Here is a 17,970-nt window from a genome sequence, read left to right on the forward strand (position 1 = left end):
GAACACGATAGTTGACTGTGTGAACCAAGTCCTGTGGTCACAGGTAAATACCCCAATTAAATATGGGAAACTTAAAACTCCCCATTCCCGACAACACTGCCACCTGGTGGAAGAAAGGCCTGGATCATTAGAAATCCATTTCAGGAACAGCCAACTTCCTGATGTAACGGTTATCAAACCTGATGACCATAACCCTATCGGAAGAGATGAGGAACACATTTTTAGAATTCCCCAAGATAAAATAAAAGATATTTCCCTCCAAGATGACATCCTTACGATATCTTTTCATCAGGAGGATAAACCAAGAAAAGGGGGAGATCACACCCAATTCTTGACAGGTATTGAAAGGGTTAACAGCGACTTGTTTATCCCCATCCGGATAAATGGTCTTAATAGGTCAAAATATGCCAAACTAGATTTGAGACAGGAACACAGCTTTGTAAGCCATGGGTTGATAAAACACCTGACCGAAATGGAAATGATCCGTTTCTCCACACCTCAGCGTCATTGGATTTCAGACTCCCTTGATGACTCTGATGATCACAATTCAATGGCTAGGTGTCTCTTAAACGTCACTGTAGGAAATAAAACAGCCACCCATGTGTTCCTAGTCTTGGATAATCCCCAAACTAAAATTTATTTTGGCAACGATGTATTACATCGCTTTGCAATGCAAGTCGACCTAATTAATGACTGTTTATGGAGTCGACTAAAGGGGGACCCCGAAAAATACCAAAATCTGGACTTAGCTTTAAAATCCCAGCAACAGATGCCTTATGCTGTTGAAGTCCAGGTAGCCCAGAAGATTACAATTCCTAAGGGCATAAATAACTTCATACTCCCCATCCAAGTTAAAAAGGGACATAGACTGAAGGGGTCAGATGCATTAGTATGCCTCTCCCATAAAATGCAGGGGGAGGGACTGAACATTACACACACGCCCCTAGTCAACACATATCAATCCCCGATGTACATTTACATCCATAATCTGTCCAATCAGGACATCGTCTTACCCAAAGAGACCCTTATTGGTCTAGCGGTAGAGACTGAATATTACACCTTTGGGGTCACTAACCAGGTGATTGGACTCATCCCCGATGAATATTTGTCGGAGGAACAATTAATTGAACAAACATTCCATTCACTACCAGAGGGTATTTTCACCATAGAGTCCATTTATCCATTCGATTCTAAAGATGGCACCTGTCGAATCGAAGAGACATCAATTGTCTTTGATCACCCAATCAAAGAACAAGAGTACCCCAAAGAACCTGGATGGCAAGAGAACACACACACACATCACATACCCAATGACCTCACCACAAAACTTGAAGAGGCATATGAGATAGGTCAGCCGGAAAGCTTTCCTGGATTCAAGGAGTTAGTGGAAGAGATGGTGGCCCTCGCCGACGCGTGTGCCAGTGATCTCGACCGACAATTGCTCCGAGAGCTTCTCCTTGAATTCCAAGAGATCTTTGCCAAGGATTCTTACGATTGTGGGACTACTGACCTACACATCGCTAGGATCCAAACAGATCCAGATGCCCCACCAGTATTCGTAAGACAGTATAGGTTACCATTAGCTTCCTATGAATCTCTAGCTGAGATTATCAGGAAGTTACATGAAAGGGGTATAATTAGGCCCATCCACAGCTCCTACAACCACCCGATCCTGGGTATATTAAAACCCAATGGACAATGGCGTTTGTGCGCTGACCTCCATCAGCTAAACAAGCGTGTGTACATGTCATGATGGCCTGTCCCATACATAGACCAGTGTCTAGCCCAGCTCCAAGGATCCCAAGTTTTCACAGCCTTGGATTGTGCACAGGGGTATTGGACCATAAAGGTGAGTGAGGAAGACCAATACAAACTGGCCTTCAGTTTTGGGAATCGACAATATTGTTGGGTGAGAATGCCTTTCGGATTCATAAATTCCGGACATGAATTTGCTGTGTTCATGCACAAGGCCATGCCAGACGCCTTCGAAAGGGGGACGTTGGCATATGTGGACGATATCCTGATCAAAAGTACTGATATGGCCAAACACATTACAGAACTTCGGCATGTCCTGGGCCAATTAAAAGCAGCAGGAGTAAAACTGTCCTTACAAAAAGCCCAGTGGTGTCGCACGAAGGTAAACTTCCTAGGCCATGAAGTTACTGCTGAAGGTTTGAACCCACAAAAGAAGAAGGTTGAGGCGGTTCTGAACTGTAAAGTCCCTACTAACCTTAAAGAATTGAGATCATTCCTAGGTATGGTGAACTACTCGCGTAAGTTTATTGATAATTACGCCGAGATAAGCAAGCCGTTGCTTCACCTACTGAAGAAGGATGTCGAATGGTCGTGGGGTAAGAAACAGGAGGACGCCATGAAGGAATTAAAGGAACGTCTCACACAAGCTCCGTGTCTCGGATATCCCGAAGGGGGTAAAAATTTCTATCTAGAGACAGGGTTTACGCAGGTAAGTATGAGTTCTGTTCTTTACCAGAAACGTGATAATGTCAGTAAGGTGATTGCCTATGCCAGTAAAACTTTGTCCCCGGTTGAAGTAAAGTTCAGTGACTGTGAAAAAGCTCTATTGTCCACCGTGTGGGCATTACAGAATTTTCGCAGTTACATTCAGGGAGAGAGAATCATTGTTGAAACGGCACACCAGCCTTTACAGTATTTAAAGAGTGAACGTATCAAGGGAGGAAATGTGTCTAATAGCCGCATCACTGCGTGGACTTTGTCTTTGCAAGGGTGGCCTCTTGAAATTCGGTACAAACAGAACAAGGAAAGTCCAGTAGCCCAGGGCCTAGCCGAGCTCCATGATTGTTCCACAACTACGCCTGCTATGGAGAGCCCGGACACTGACTTTCTGGAAGAACAACTGTTCTCTCCCTACAAGGTTTACGATGAAGAATACTGTAAACAGCTGCCGTGTGTATATGTGGATGGTTGTGCTTTTCATCACAAGGATGGGGAACAGCTCCAACTAGTGGCAGGTATTGGAATCGTTTGGACCCAAGGTGTCACCCCAATTTCTGTGGGATACAAACTTGGACCAAAAAGCAGTCAGGTTGCTGAACTTACTGCAATTCTTAGAGCAGTTGAGATGGCTATAGAGTTCAACATCAAAGAGTGTGCCATCATAACCGATTCCAATTATGTCAGGAATAGTTTTGTAGAGTATTTCCCTAGGTGGAAGCGAAACAACATGAACAAGAGTAATCACAAACCCGTGAAACATGGTAAGCTCTTTTGTCACATCGATGAACTGGTAAGGTCCAATGACATCACCCTGCACTTCAAGAAGACCAAAGGCCACTCCAAGGTTCTAGGTGCCGAGAAGGAAGGGAACGATCTGGCCGATTCTCTAGCCAAGGAAGGGGCAATCACCGGTGAACTGTTAGACATTGATCAATTTTTAGGTACCGTACAGGTTGAAGCTGTCACCAGGCAACAGGCCAGAACAGCTGGTGATCCGAATGCATTACAGTGGAGTCACGATTCTCCTAGTGAGGATTTAATTACTGCCCAAAAAGAAGACCCAATAATTGGCTTGTTTTATAGTCATATAGAAGATCCCAACCAAAATCCCATAAATAAGGAAGTATGTAGTGGGAAGGAGGATTTACGTATCTTAATGAAATCCAAATCCCAATTCTCTTTATACCAGGGATTGTTGATACGAACCTCAAAGGGTGGCGTACAACAATGGGTCGTCCCACTTAAATTTAGAGGTTTGATGCTACAGCATGCCCATGATGCTCCCACTTCCGGTCATCGTGGGGAAAAGATCACGTATGAGATCCTGCGGGATTATGCCTACTGGCCTCATATGTTACGTGATGTGAAGGAGTACTGCCAAGGTTGCCTAATATGTCCCCAATTTCAACCTACCAAGCCAACTCACAGAGCACCTCTCCAGAAGAGGGGGATATGTATGCCTTGGTCAGACCTTCAAATGGATTTTATTGGGCCAGTAACAAAATCTTCACGAGGAAATCGGTATATGTTAACAGTTACATGTTTATTCACCAAGTATGTCGAATGTATACCAGCACCAAATAACAGCTCCGAGACATGTGCTGCATTGCTAATAAATCATGTATTTTCACGTTTTGGTTTACCTCAGAGGATAGAGTCTGATAGAGGATCGCACTTCACTAGCGAAGTGATGGCCAAATTGTGGAAAATTTTAGGGGTTAAAAGGAAATTGCATATCGCCTATCGGCCAGCCTCTAGTGGTGGTGTAGAACGATACAATCAGACCATCGTTAATGTCCTTAAGAAATTTGTTAAGGAAACAGGCAAAGATTGGGATGTCAAACTGCCACTGGTCCTGATGGCGTTGAGGGCTACTCCGAATACAGTTACAAAAATGTCATCTTTTGAACTGATGACAGGTAGACGGATGGTACTGCCCCAGCACTTATTGTATCGCACTACAGATCAAAATTTGATCAATGCTACCACCACACACCAGTACATAGAGGATTTACGTAAACATCTGCAATATGCTTTTGCCTTTGCCCAGCGAAATTTGGAAAGAGCTGCAACTAGTGCTAAGACATACTATGATCTCAAAACCTCCAAGAAGGAATATGAGATTGGTGACAAGGTCTATCTATACAACTTTGCAAGAGACCAGATCAAGGAACGGAAATTCCTTCCATCTTGGAAAGGTCCGTTCTCTATCATTGATAAAATCTCTCCGGTCGCATATAAATTGCAGGTTACCCGGTATGGTGAAATCAGTGATAGATGGGTGCACATCAATCAATTACGTGCTTGCCATCCGAAGTCTCAATTGCAGTTGTTGGAAGACTGAACCCACCAATTCCTATCTGGAGATATTGAGATCATTATTAAATTTCCTTTAAACATATAATTCATCTTTTGCCTTACAGGATCCAGTAACATAATTTTATGTATATCCCATACTTAAACTGTTCATTTTAATAATTTAGAAAGGAAGGCCCAGACTATGACCAGACCGGCGATCGGAGGTGTCAATGACCGGACCCTAGAAGGAAGCTATAATGTCCTGTGGGAAAGACCAGATGCCAGAGATCGATCCGGAGACGATAACCTGATGTCCCAGGCCACCAAGGGCCAGTCCAGAGGAAAAGACCCGCCTAGGAGACCGTCTAAGAGACCTGTCGTGCGGAGGACCCATGGACCCCAAGGTGGATGTGCCAGGCCAGGCCGGCCTCATCACAAGACCAGGATCGTCATCGGAAGTGTCCATCTAAAGACGCCGAGTCAAGTTGAGGAACAACCAGCATGACCGCTGCCATTTTATTATCGAATTTTTTTTTTGAATTTCATTCCCTTCACCGGAGAAGACGAACGATCACTCTAACCCAAAAGTCCCACTCATGTTTTTCGATACAGACACCCCTCTACGCGTGCCTATACCCCAAAAACAAAGGGGGATTTTGTTGTGGGCTTTTGAATCACGTCTCAAGAATATGACTTTTATCAAGACATAGTATTATATGGCAAACAGATCAGCATAACCGGATGTTAAGAGTTAATTTTGTCTTGGTTGAACCACCAAGAATTCTAGTTAAAGAACTGGAGAGAATGGGTGAAGGGATTGTTTTTCTTTCCTCCTAGAGACAATACTATTTTGAAGTTCTACAGGTGATCAAACACCATTATTCAGACTTCAATAAGCAGGTAAACATATACAAGGTCTGGACATGACAATAGAGGAACCAAACTGATTGTCTGAGAGCTTACCCAAACCTTGTAGAGTGTGATGAACCAACAGACCTCTGAAACTATTACCATATACTATTGTTCACCAAGGGTGAAAGCATTAACAATTGTTTACCATGAGCCCAATACAAGGGCCATGCAAATAGAGAGTTTTTTCCCTACACAGAGAAAAATGTTGATTCTGAAACAAAGGGGTGAAATTCAGGACATTTAAGTTTAAAAGTTCACTGTATATCATGACAAAAATATACTACAAAAACAGATTATAAATAAGATGTTATAGATTTTAAACACCACTAAATACTCAGCAATGGGAACTATATATCACTAACTTGAGTATTGAGATGATGGGAAGTAAGATGTATTATAAACTAGCATTAGTTACATGTCTTATCAGGAAACAAACAGGATGATATTTCAAGTAGGAATAACTGAATATACACCTATATTCCATGGTCCCTATTTAGAATATCATAGGTATGATCACTGCTATATCTGGAAAGAGCCGTATATTTTATTCCTGAAATTACCTGAAGATTCCACCCAAGGTATGAGTCATCTCAAATACTCACATTGTTCTGTGATACATGACCGCCACCTGGCGGGCAGGTGAGAAATAGCTTATGTACACACATTTCTCAACTAGCCAATCAGGAAGCCTGGTGGGAAGGTATCTTAGAACAATGGACTAGTGGATATAAAAGCCCATGTGCTTTAAGAAAAGGACCCTCATAAAGACCTCATGGAAAGACCTGACATCTGAAGAAGATCTCTGCTGAAATAACTACTCTTCCATCTTTTCAAACTTCCTAAAACTTTAAACCTCTAAACTTATAACTTCCTACATTCTCCCCTATTGAATCTATCACTTGCCTATATATCAGTCTAAAGGCGTTCCACTGCCAGCTAAATCCACGGGAGAGTTGCCTAGTCTGACGTCCAGGTGTGGTGAGATGTTTATTTGATTTTGTATTAATTATTTTCTCTGTTGTGTGGAATCATAAAATTACCTCAGTGTATCATAACAATATTGGGTAGTTAGATATATGTAGTCAGATACTGTGTTACTGTTAAAAAAATTGTTTATTGCCATATTATAAATTTTTCCATATTTCATAATTTATTGAATATTAATAACCAGAGTATCACATATCAAGGGCTTACTTCTTGCAATCCTATGGCCACGGCGTGCGAGAATATAACCTTTGAGATATTCGAAATTATTAATTATTAATAAATTTAATAAATAATCATATCATTTAAAATTTGTGATTGATGTAATTAATTAGAGACATTATTAGTGTGTCTTACATTGGTAGGATATATTTTTGATTGTGTGTACCAATGTTCATTTATCACCAGTCTTTTGCGTTTTGTGTTAATATATATATAATTTTTGTACATAAATAAATTTTTATATTTATCTATTATAAGGCAAATTTTGTGTGTATGGTACGAAATCATATTGGCTAAAAGAATTCAAGGTATAATAATAAGTGGTGATCAAATTATCAAAGTGTCCAAATTATTGGTTTATTAAATATTTGCCGTATTTTAACGGCTGGAGGCACTGTAATATTTCATCTAAGGGAAAGGGACACGCCCTTTATAAATAATATATATCCTTACATAAACCACCACAACAAAGTTTTACCTGGTGCACATCCAATCTTCTGAAGTTTTTGGCAACAAGGTTCTTGCAGCGACATTCTGAAGTTGGGTTTGTTGACCGTTGTGTTGTTGAGCCTGTTGGCACAGTTCTCTTTGCCTAGTAGTTGCCCACCCTTCTCTGTCTTTGCCTGTGTCCTGTACTGTATGATTAAAACAAAAAGAAATTTTGACGTGTTTGTAAATTCTATAACTTGGAGTACAGTACAGGACACCCTTTCTTCTATTGCTTGATTACTCTGCATTGCTTGCTACAAAACTGAGAATTCATGGAGTGGGGTAGGATTATAGGGGAGGCGTCTAGTGGGCATGTGCTTGCTAGTGTCCAATCACCTGAAGGTATGAGCCTATAACCCCAGGGTCTGTGAATATATTTGCCTTTGCCCCGTACTGTATGCCAAGATATGAAATTTACAAGTCAAAATTCAATTTGTTTAGTTTTAGATGAAGTGGAGAGGGATTAGAATACCTGTCAGGCTTTTTTTGCTGTCTGTGTCCCTGTTAAGGAGATTCACCTTCTGTATTTGTCATGGTGACTGTTATCACCAAAAGTGAAAGTAAAAAAATGCTTAATTTCGAGAAGTCACCAGAACAGAAATAAAGGGGAAACCTTCCAATGGGAACACTAATATGAGGAATTTACCTTACTTTGAAGGAGTTTCTTCTGACTTAATATTGAGGCTATGGGACCTGAAGTGAAGAGATATCCCCCCAATAGGAGACAGGTGGCAAAAAAAAAAACTGACATGAGTACTCTATCCAAAACAAAAAAAAGGTATTGCTTTCAGTTCTGCTTCAAGACTCAAGAGTCTATGGTCATTCTGTAACTCCCATTTAGAAATCAAATACGTAAATATATTAAGGGGCCTAGTTATAAAAAAAAAATTGCCACACTCTTGTTACTTGGAGATTAATACACAAAAATGATTGGCTAAACCCGGAAGGGATTTTTTTTACTTCTTTTCCCTTTTAGCAGTGTAAAGCACTTTTTGATAGATACACAGTAAATTTTATACAGGTGTGTACATCAAACCAAAATGTGGAACAAATGGGTTGGAAAGGGAGAGATAGAGAGACTTTGTCTAATTCAGGGGTGCTCAATCCATGGCCCGGTAGCCACATGTGGCCCAAGGAGCCCTCTGATGTGGGCTGCGACCTTATGCTCTGGGAATGCCACGGCGGCAAGCCCAGATTGTGGGTTGCCCACCCACCATCCCAAAGAATCAGTGCATGGAGCCAGCACTGGCAGCAGAGGAAGCAAGCAGCTGCAGGGGGAGCAGGAGCCACATAAGCCAATGCTTCCTCTGTAGCGCCGGCTCTGGTCCCAGGTGAGTGATAGCAAGTGCACTTCACCTGGGATCTTTCTAGCACCCTAGCAATGCCAGCAGAAGCTGGAATAGAAAAAGAACAGTTTATTAACCACTTGAGCTCCGGAAGATTTTACCCCCTTTATGACTAGGCCATTTTTTGCTGATCGGCACTGCTCTATTTTAACTGGTAATTGTGCGGTCATGCAAAACTGCGCCCAAATGAAGTTCATAATTCTTTTCACACAAATAGAGCATTCTTTTGGTGGTATTTTATCACCACTGAGTTTTTAATATTTTTTATTATATAAATGAAAAGACAGATCATTTTGAAAAAAAAAATATTCATAAACCCCACCTGTGAACTAGTATACCCACTTAAAACAAAGGTTCAAGGAGCTCTTCTTGAAACTATCACGTTTTTGATGTACAATACACCAGCAAAGTAAAATTTTGTAATAAGCTTTGAGAAATGTAGCATTGAGCGTTCCAAGAGCTACTAAGGTCTTTCTCCCACAAGGGGACATACAATGGGAGTTGTGAATCACTGCGATGGAGGGAGGTATAGACTGTAGGATAATCTTAAATAGTGAAGGCCGGTTTTCTGTACAATTCCATTTCCTGTACAATTTTTCACAGAGATAATCCCCTTGAACAGAGAGTCATGAGGATGAGTTCAGAGAGGATAAAAGTTAGATTGGCAGTCTATGTGTCAGTTTGAACGTAATTACAGTTTTGCATTTATTTAAACAATTCCATTGAAATAGTGTAATGGGTGGACTGTATAGAGGAGAAATTTCAAACCCTTGCAAGTTAACTACCTTATACACCCTCCATAATCTCTCTTTAATCCAGCATATAAATCTGCAAGGTACTTCATATCCTGGGGAAAGCTACTGCTGTAGATATGCCTCAACACTAACCTAGAAAAAGAACATTAATAGCGGCACTGTAAGAGGTTAATGGGGATAACTCTGCAGTCCAATATGGGTGAGGATATGAGGGATTGCCAATCATGTTAAACTTGTATTAATTCGACCATACTGTGCTATTTATTTTGGTCATTGGTTTCCCTCTGGTCAGTCTTTTTTGATTTATTAATTCTACAAAGCCTGAGATTTGTTCGGTGAGTGTTTATCCAGGAAATCCAGGCAGACCCATCATAACAAACACAAAAACTTGATTTATTAAGGAATTAATTAAATGTTACTACCTTCCCCATTCTAGATAATGTTCCAGCACTCATTTTACTTTTACCTTGTTCTTGTAGCAAGAAATAGCTTTCAACATCAGGCTCCGAAATATTAATATACAGAGAAAGGTGGGGATAGGAGGCAGAGCTGACAATGGTCGTAGGGATTTTAAGGCAGCAAAGGCATTGTTTATTCAGCTGAAGCAGTAAGACAGAATCACGCTGGTATGTGGTAGATCATCAGTTAGTTTTCAAAGCATTTTTGAAGCATTTTTAGAAGGATAAAACATGGGGAAATGTACATGTATTGAATTAACACAATATATAATGTTTATTTGTGTGTATTTTACATGGGTCATGGATTATTTTATGTCATTTAGTTGCATACTGTATAAAAAAAAAAGAAAGAAAGCAAATTGTCAATATTCAATATTTCCATGTAACAAGATTACATAAGCAATGTCATTAGATGTAATAAGGGATGTTTGATTAAGACATTTCATGGCTGAACTTAAGCTTGGTTGCCCTACAGCGTTCTTTTGCTGCCATAGAAGAGCACAGACATGAGTGAAATAATGAAAATGTCCTTCATGTCTGTGTAGCTACACTAAGGAGTCCATTTATACATTTTTTTCACACAAGATTCGGACAACATTCACCCTGAAGTTACTGTCTGACCTCTTGCATCTGTATCTAAAACCGAAGCAATAAATGTGGCAGTATGCACAGCATTACACAATCCAAATTAATAATATCCAAGGGAAACCTAAACACTTTTGGGTCTCCTGGACAACTTGGCAAAAAAATAACTCAAATGAGAAACTCAGCACAATACGCTAGGCTTGAAGACAGGGTCCCTACATTTAACATATACTGCACAACATAGTTTTTGTGGTGGTTGGCTTCTTCCAGTTTTAAATATTAATCACTTGCCCTCCAGAAGATTTACCCCCCTTCCTGGCCAGGCCATTTTTTGCATAATGGTGCTGTGTTACTTTAACCCACAATTGCGCGGTCATGCAACGCTGCACCCACATGAAATTTACATTCTTTTTTCCCACAAATCGAGCTTTCTTTTGGTGGTATTTGATCACCCTTTTGCTATTAAACATGTCCAGTAAAAAAATGTAAAAAATCTAATTTCGTCATAAATTTAGGCCAAAATGTATTCTGTTACATGTCTTTGCTAAAAAAAATCCCAATTCATGTAAATTTTTTACTAGTAATGGCAGCGATCAGCAACTTATAGTGGAACTGCGGGACTGCAGTGGGCATTCTGACACTGGGGGGAACTGACTTGGTGTCACTGACATCCCCAGTGACACCAATACAGTGATCAGTGCTAAAAAAAAAAGCACTGACACTGTACTAATGGCACAGGGCATGAAGGGGTTAGCATGAGGGTGATCAAAGGGTTAACTGTGTGCTGTATGCTGTTTTACTGGCTGTGCACAGCCATGCAAAGCAGTGTGCACAAGCTGACAGTTGTGCACAGTTCTCCTCCCCATCGGAAATGCTCACTGGGCGCCGACGGGTAATCACTGGCTGGGACCCAGTGAATTGACAGCCGTGGCCGCAAAAGGAGGCGTGGGTTGGGCGCATGCGCGCCTCATACCCGGAAATGTAAAATTTGCGCACATGCGCCACCCTGTAGCAGTATTTCTGCTATAGGGCGGTTTGGAAGCAGTTAAATAAATGTGGGTTGGCAGGCATTATGATTGAAGATGAATTTATAATGAGGGCCTTTTTTGGGATTTTAATTTTTTTAATAAACATTTGAATGTCTAAGTTACCCTTTTTTGGGTTCTATGTACCTCTTACTCTTTCATGTGGGGGGGGGACAGTATCTGGGGGCTACCTTATTTTTCAAGCCCCACCCAAAGCCCCACACCAGCATTGGCCAGGGTTGTGAGGAAGAGACCATTGTCCTCATTAACATGGGCATTAAGCGTTTTGCCATTGTGTCCCCCCTGGCAAGGTTTCTCCTTATATTGAGGGTATGCAGCCTGGTTGGCATGCTGGCCGGCTGTAGGAGTTGCTGCAGAAAATGTGATAGTAACAAAAAAAAACTGCTAACAAATTGCATTTAATTGTCAGCTGCTATTAAAAAACACACACACAGAGACCCCTCCAAAGGTTCACTAAATATTTTGCAGGACCTTTTGAGGGGTCTGTGTGCCATTCTTTTAAATAGAAGCCAGAAAGGAAATGTAATTTGTGGCAAATTAAAACCAGTTTCATTTGTAAGTATCTATACTTTTTTGCACTGGTACATGTTCCCCATGGCTAAGCCAACCCCCCTCCCCCATGCTATATTTGACAAGCTTTGCCTATTAGCCAAGTAAATTACCATTTTTGGTTTAACAGATTCAGTTCTTATTCATTTCAATGGGGTTCGGGTTCAGCATCCAAATCTCTGCAGTTTGCTGAACCCTGCATCTGACCACCTCTAGCTGACTAGAGACAGGAGGAAAACAAACAACTATTTTCTTATTGAAGAGTATAATGTTTGATGTCTGAAATGTAATACTTTCTTGTTACAATGAATTCTTGTAGTCCATTTGCTTACTCAGGTTATATTACACATTGCTTCTCCTAGACCCTGAAGCAGAGAACTATCTGCGTAATATTTCTGTATTTCTCTCCCTTTTTTAAATAGCTTTTGCCTATACACGTCTTTTGTAGCCTTTGTGTATGTTATTGATCACTCACCTTTTTTGGAATATTTAATATAACACTAATTAACCTCAAATTCCATTCTTCTAAAATAAATACAAATTTGAAAAGGCAGAGAAAGCCTGTTGTAGTATGTCCATTTTAGCTCATTTACAGTGGAACTAAACCTACTGATTTAAAGTGGTTGTAAACCTCAGACATGAAATATGAACAAAGCATATCCCTCTATAGTGTGTACTTGTCTCAAGCATTAAGAGCACTAAGTGTTATTTCTGTCTGCTGTTTCATTCCTCTACTATCAACATGAATCACTCCTGACAAGTTTTCCTGATGCCAAGAGAAAAAAAGGTGACAGGGAAAGGATCCCCAATGCACAGTCTGTGGTTGACAGCTTCAACTCTGCTCCTGTGTGCTGTGTGAAGGGGGGGGGGGGTGTCCCTTCCCTCCAATCAGCTCTCAGAGCTTTGCTCACTGAGCGCTGCAGTGTGTATTTCAGCTATCTGCCCCCTGTTTTCTGAAAGCTCAGACAAGCTTTATAAATTCTGGATTTTAAACTGATGTAGAGAAGAGAAGACTGCAGATAAACAGGAACACCTTATGTAGGAGGATTTGTTTAATCTCTGTGTATCAACTGAGGCCAGTCACTTCACTGGCTATATGTAAGGGTTTACAACCAATTTAACTGTTTCCCAAAACAGATACATTCAGTGGATTCCTTGCGTCAGAACTGTTAAAGTTACTCATGTGCTTATGTTAGTTTTCAACTGAACTGTCAAGCCATAAAATGACTTGTATTATAGCTGATCACATGTGCAAAACCATGGCAACTGCAGATCAAACAGTAGCTAAAGATGGCAGCTTCCTTGGTTGTAAAGGATAGGAGGGTTTCGTTCTGCTTTAAGCCGCATGTGTGTTTGAAAACACCTGCATACTAGCCTGCAATCTACTGGAAAATAGAGTTTTCTGACTGTCAGTGTTGGGTCTCTTTCAAACCTGCAAGCTGGCAATGAGGGCAACCTTGGTGTTTTCACGTGTGTGTATAGGAGAAATCATTTTCTTGCATTTATTGGCCAGCATATTGGAGGCATTTTTAAAATCGCAACTTTCTTATTTATCCTTTTTTCTTTCTCTTTTCTTGTACCTGTGACAAGTAGCTTCAAAGTAGAAAAGAATTGTATTGTGTTATTTTTCAGGGAAATTTGTTATTGATTCTTTCATAGGCAAAAAAAAAGTTGCGCAATTGAACAAACCAAGAAAATACAGTGAAAACCATGTATCCACTCATTAAGGCCCCTTTCAGATGGGGTGGACCTGCCAGCGGATCCATTTGCTCAGTGGGAAATCTCTCCACTTATCCCTGCTGAGCAAGCAGATGACAGGTCTGTGTTCGCTCCACTGCTACTTTTTCCTATGGGGCGATTGGATGGAAACGCACCACCCATCCGTTTCCACCCAACCGATCCGCCGGATAGATGGGGAATGGATCCCCATCTGTCTATTTTTGGTGTACAGGATGGGATCGGATGCCAGCGGGTGTCAGTGGATACTTGTGCACTGACATCCGCCGGTCCATAGAGGTCTATGGATGATCCGATCAGGTCTGGCTAACAAACTGACAGGTGGACACAATTGGACTGTCAGTGTGGGGCCTAAAGTATTTCCATACAATAAATCAACAGTTGAACATATGTTTAATTGTATAATAAACATACACACAGTCATCAGCAATGTTTATTCCTTGTGGCAACCCAAATAAATATCAGATGAGCCAGAATGTGCACACTATAAATAGATATAATGGATAATCATAACACGATATTGACAGCAGTATTATATTTTACTTATTACTCCGCAGAGTATTATTTGTGAACAGACATTATTATAAACAGACAGTATATAAGGTAAGCCAGTATTGTGGATTGTGTTTCCAGCCAGGGGAACCAAAGCTTGTCAAATCTTTTGGGGCAGCCTCAGGCCTCGTACATTACCCTATACATGGGAATCACATTGGTTCAAGGTGGGGGGGGGTCTTGAGATTTCCAATGAATTGTTGAAATGTATTGTGTTAGTCAGATAGCAAGAGAAAATTAAAAATGTAGGTGAAACATTTGGAAGTATATTTCAGAAGGCAGCATTGGAAAAAACACACTGTTCTCTTTGTCAGACATGGTGGTCTTTGATGCCTACTGTATTTGTGCACATATAGAAATATGATTTCTGAGTAATTTTATGGAATCATGCCCAATAAAGAGAACTGAGGATTTCTGAAAGCTTGCATCTCAAAATTTACTCAGCCGTAAGAGAATATCAACCAATGTGTGAAAATAAAATATAATAATTAATATAATATGACCACAAATAATAGTGCTCACAAAAATAAATAAATATTAAACATACTATTAAATTAATACCACCACCAAAAAAAATGTGTGTGTAAAAAAAATAATTAAATAAATAAATATTCATTCGTTGGATCCTCTTAAAGTCCATTCAATAAAGTCCACATATCAATAATATATATGATCTTCAATCAAAAGTTAAAGAATCGTCCTTCACCGATATATACTCCAGTGCTCAACACCCCATCAAAATGCAAACTCACCAGATACTGGTGAAAAATCAGCATGTCTTTGTACACTCAATGATTGTGATACACTCCACAGCTTAGCTCTCTCCAGCTGAAAGATCCCATATACTCCACAGATCACATGTGAATAGAATAAATAAACAACACTCGCAATAGTATAATAACGTTTGAAACTATTTATTTCCAAGCAACCCCCATAAAACCGCACTCACATTATGTCAGTACAAAATAAGCATTTGGTTTAAAATCTTTCACAGCAATCTTTCTTATCTCAGTGCTCCCTGCTCCTACAGTGGCATCTCACCAGCCTGCAAAGATGGCATTGTTGCAGTCACGTGGTCCAGACACGTGACACGAAGTTCGTGATGATGTCACTGCTTGATCACGCCCTAACGCATTTCGTCACACAACTTCGTCCGAGGGTGTGATCAGCAGTGAGTGGCAAGAGCTCATATAGAACCGCCCACCTTCTCATTGGTCAATTAGATAAACAACACCTGAATACTATTTAACTAGTTGCCGACCGCAGATAGCCGAATGGCGGCTAAACTGCGGCCGGCCAGTTCTGAGTGGACGTCATATGACGTCCTCCCAGAACGCGCTCTCCTGCGTGCCCCAGGGGGCGTGCACCCGGCGATCTCTGTGATCGCTGTGTCCTACGGACACAGCTGATCACGTGATGTGGTAAAAGGCCAATCATACCGGCCTTTTACCACGTGATCAGCGGTGTCCAATGACACGCTGATCACAGGGAAATGCAAGTGTTGGTTCTCGGCTGCACTTTCCTCACGCTGTCAGATCATGAGGAAAGTACTGTCGAGAACCGGCAGTTGTCAGAGCGGGGATCGGCACCGATCATCAGGGCACTGATGATCAGTGCCCTGATGATCGGTGCCCAGCAATGCCACCTGCAAGTTCCGCCCACCTGTGCCCAGCAGTGCACCCACTTGCTCCGCCCACCTGTGCCCAGCAGATCACCCACCTGTGCCCAGCAGTGCACCCACCTGTGCCCAGCAGTGCACCCACCTGTGCCACTCTGCAGTGTCACACACCTGTGCCCAGAAATGCCACCTACCTGTGCCCAGCAGTGCCACCCACCTGTGCCCACCCACCTGTGCCCACCAGTGCCACCCACCTGTGCCCACCCACCAGTGCTGCCAACCAGTGCCACCCACCAGTGCAGCCCAGCAGTGCTGCCAGTCAGTGCCACCAGTCAGTGCCCAGGGGTTGTGCCAGTCAGTGCCACCAGTCAGTGCCTAGCAGTGATGCCAGTCAGTGCCGTCTCTCAGTACCCATCATCAGTGTCACCTATCAGTGCCGCCTATCAGTGCTGCATATTAGTGCCGCCTATCTGTGACACCTCATTAGTGCTGTCTATCAGTGCCGCCTATCCGTGCCACCTCATTAGTACTGCCTATCAGTGCCCTTTAGTGCTGCCTATCAGTGCCCATCAGTGCCGCCCATCAGTGCTGCCTCATCAACACAGATCAGTGAAGGAGAAAAAATACCTGTTTGAAAAATTTTATAATAGAAACAAAGAAACTTTTTTTTTTCAAATTTTTTGCACTTTTTTAATTTATAGCGCAAAAAGTAAAGCACCCAGTGGCGATTAAATACCACCAAAAGAAAGCTCTATTTGTGAGAAACAAATGATCAAAATTTCATATGGGTACAATGTTGCATGACTGCGCAATTGTCAATCAAAGTGCGGCAGTGCTGAAAGCTGAAAATTGGCCTGGTAAATAAGGGGGTATAAGTGCCTGGTAGGCAAGTGGTTAATATAGAAAGGTGTATGACACAAATGACTGGATAACTTAGGCACCATTGACCTAGTACCAAATCCAATCATTAGCGCCATCTTGTGCTCAATATATAAATGGCAGCAAATACATAATACATTAATAAGCATAATTACAACCATACAATGATTGATTGATATGAGCCTAAATAATACATATACATTAAATCACCTAAATAATATCATAAAAACAAAAAACTAAATTACACATAAACTGAATAAATTAAAATACATTAAAATTAAAGTTAAATTAAAAATCACTAATAAAACAATTTAAATCACGTTCGACAATTAAACCATTCGGAGATAATGCTTCAGTCATATATATCCATCTGGTCTCACATTTAAGTAATTCCCTAATCCTATTTGACCCTCTCCAGGCCCTAGGGACAGATTTTATAGCCCAAAATTTAATAACAGTAAGATCACAATTGTTAGATTTTTTTAAATGCATGGATACACTATGATATTTGTAGCCCTTCATTATATTTTTCAGATGTTCAAGTATTCTAACTTTTAAATGTCTCTTTATTCTCCCAATGTAAATGAGACCACAGGGACATTCTAAGGCATAAACTACATGAGTGGTTTCACAAGTCAAAAATGCAGATATATCAAACTCTCTTCCATTAGATTTGGATTTAAATTTTGTTAATCCTTTAAATTTATTATTCACTATACGACAGGCAGAACATTTCTTACAATAATAAAATCTTTTTTTATTCCAAAACATTCCCACTTGTTTGGGTGGATCCAAATTTTTATGAACTACTTTATCCCCTATAGTTGGAGCCTTTCTATATATAAACATAGGTCTATCAGGAATGATTTTACCTAATACTTTATCCATCTTCAAGACATGCCAATGTTTTTGAAAAATATGCTCAACATCTTTATACTGTGTGTGAAAATTCGAGATGAAACCCCATTGGGGTTCATCATCTGATTCTAATTTTGGTTACTCATTCAAGAATTGTTCTATCGGGATCCTATACACTTCCTTAACTGTATCCTGAAGGTTCTTTTG

Source organism: Staurois parvus, unplaced genomic scaffold (genome assembly GCF_062004578.1).
Source record: "Staurois parvus isolate SC_StPar_1 unplaced genomic scaffold, SC_StPar_1.0 ptg000011l, whole genome shotgun sequence".
Lineage (NCBI taxonomy): Eukaryota > Metazoa > Chordata > Amphibia > Anura > Ranidae > Staurois > Staurois parvus.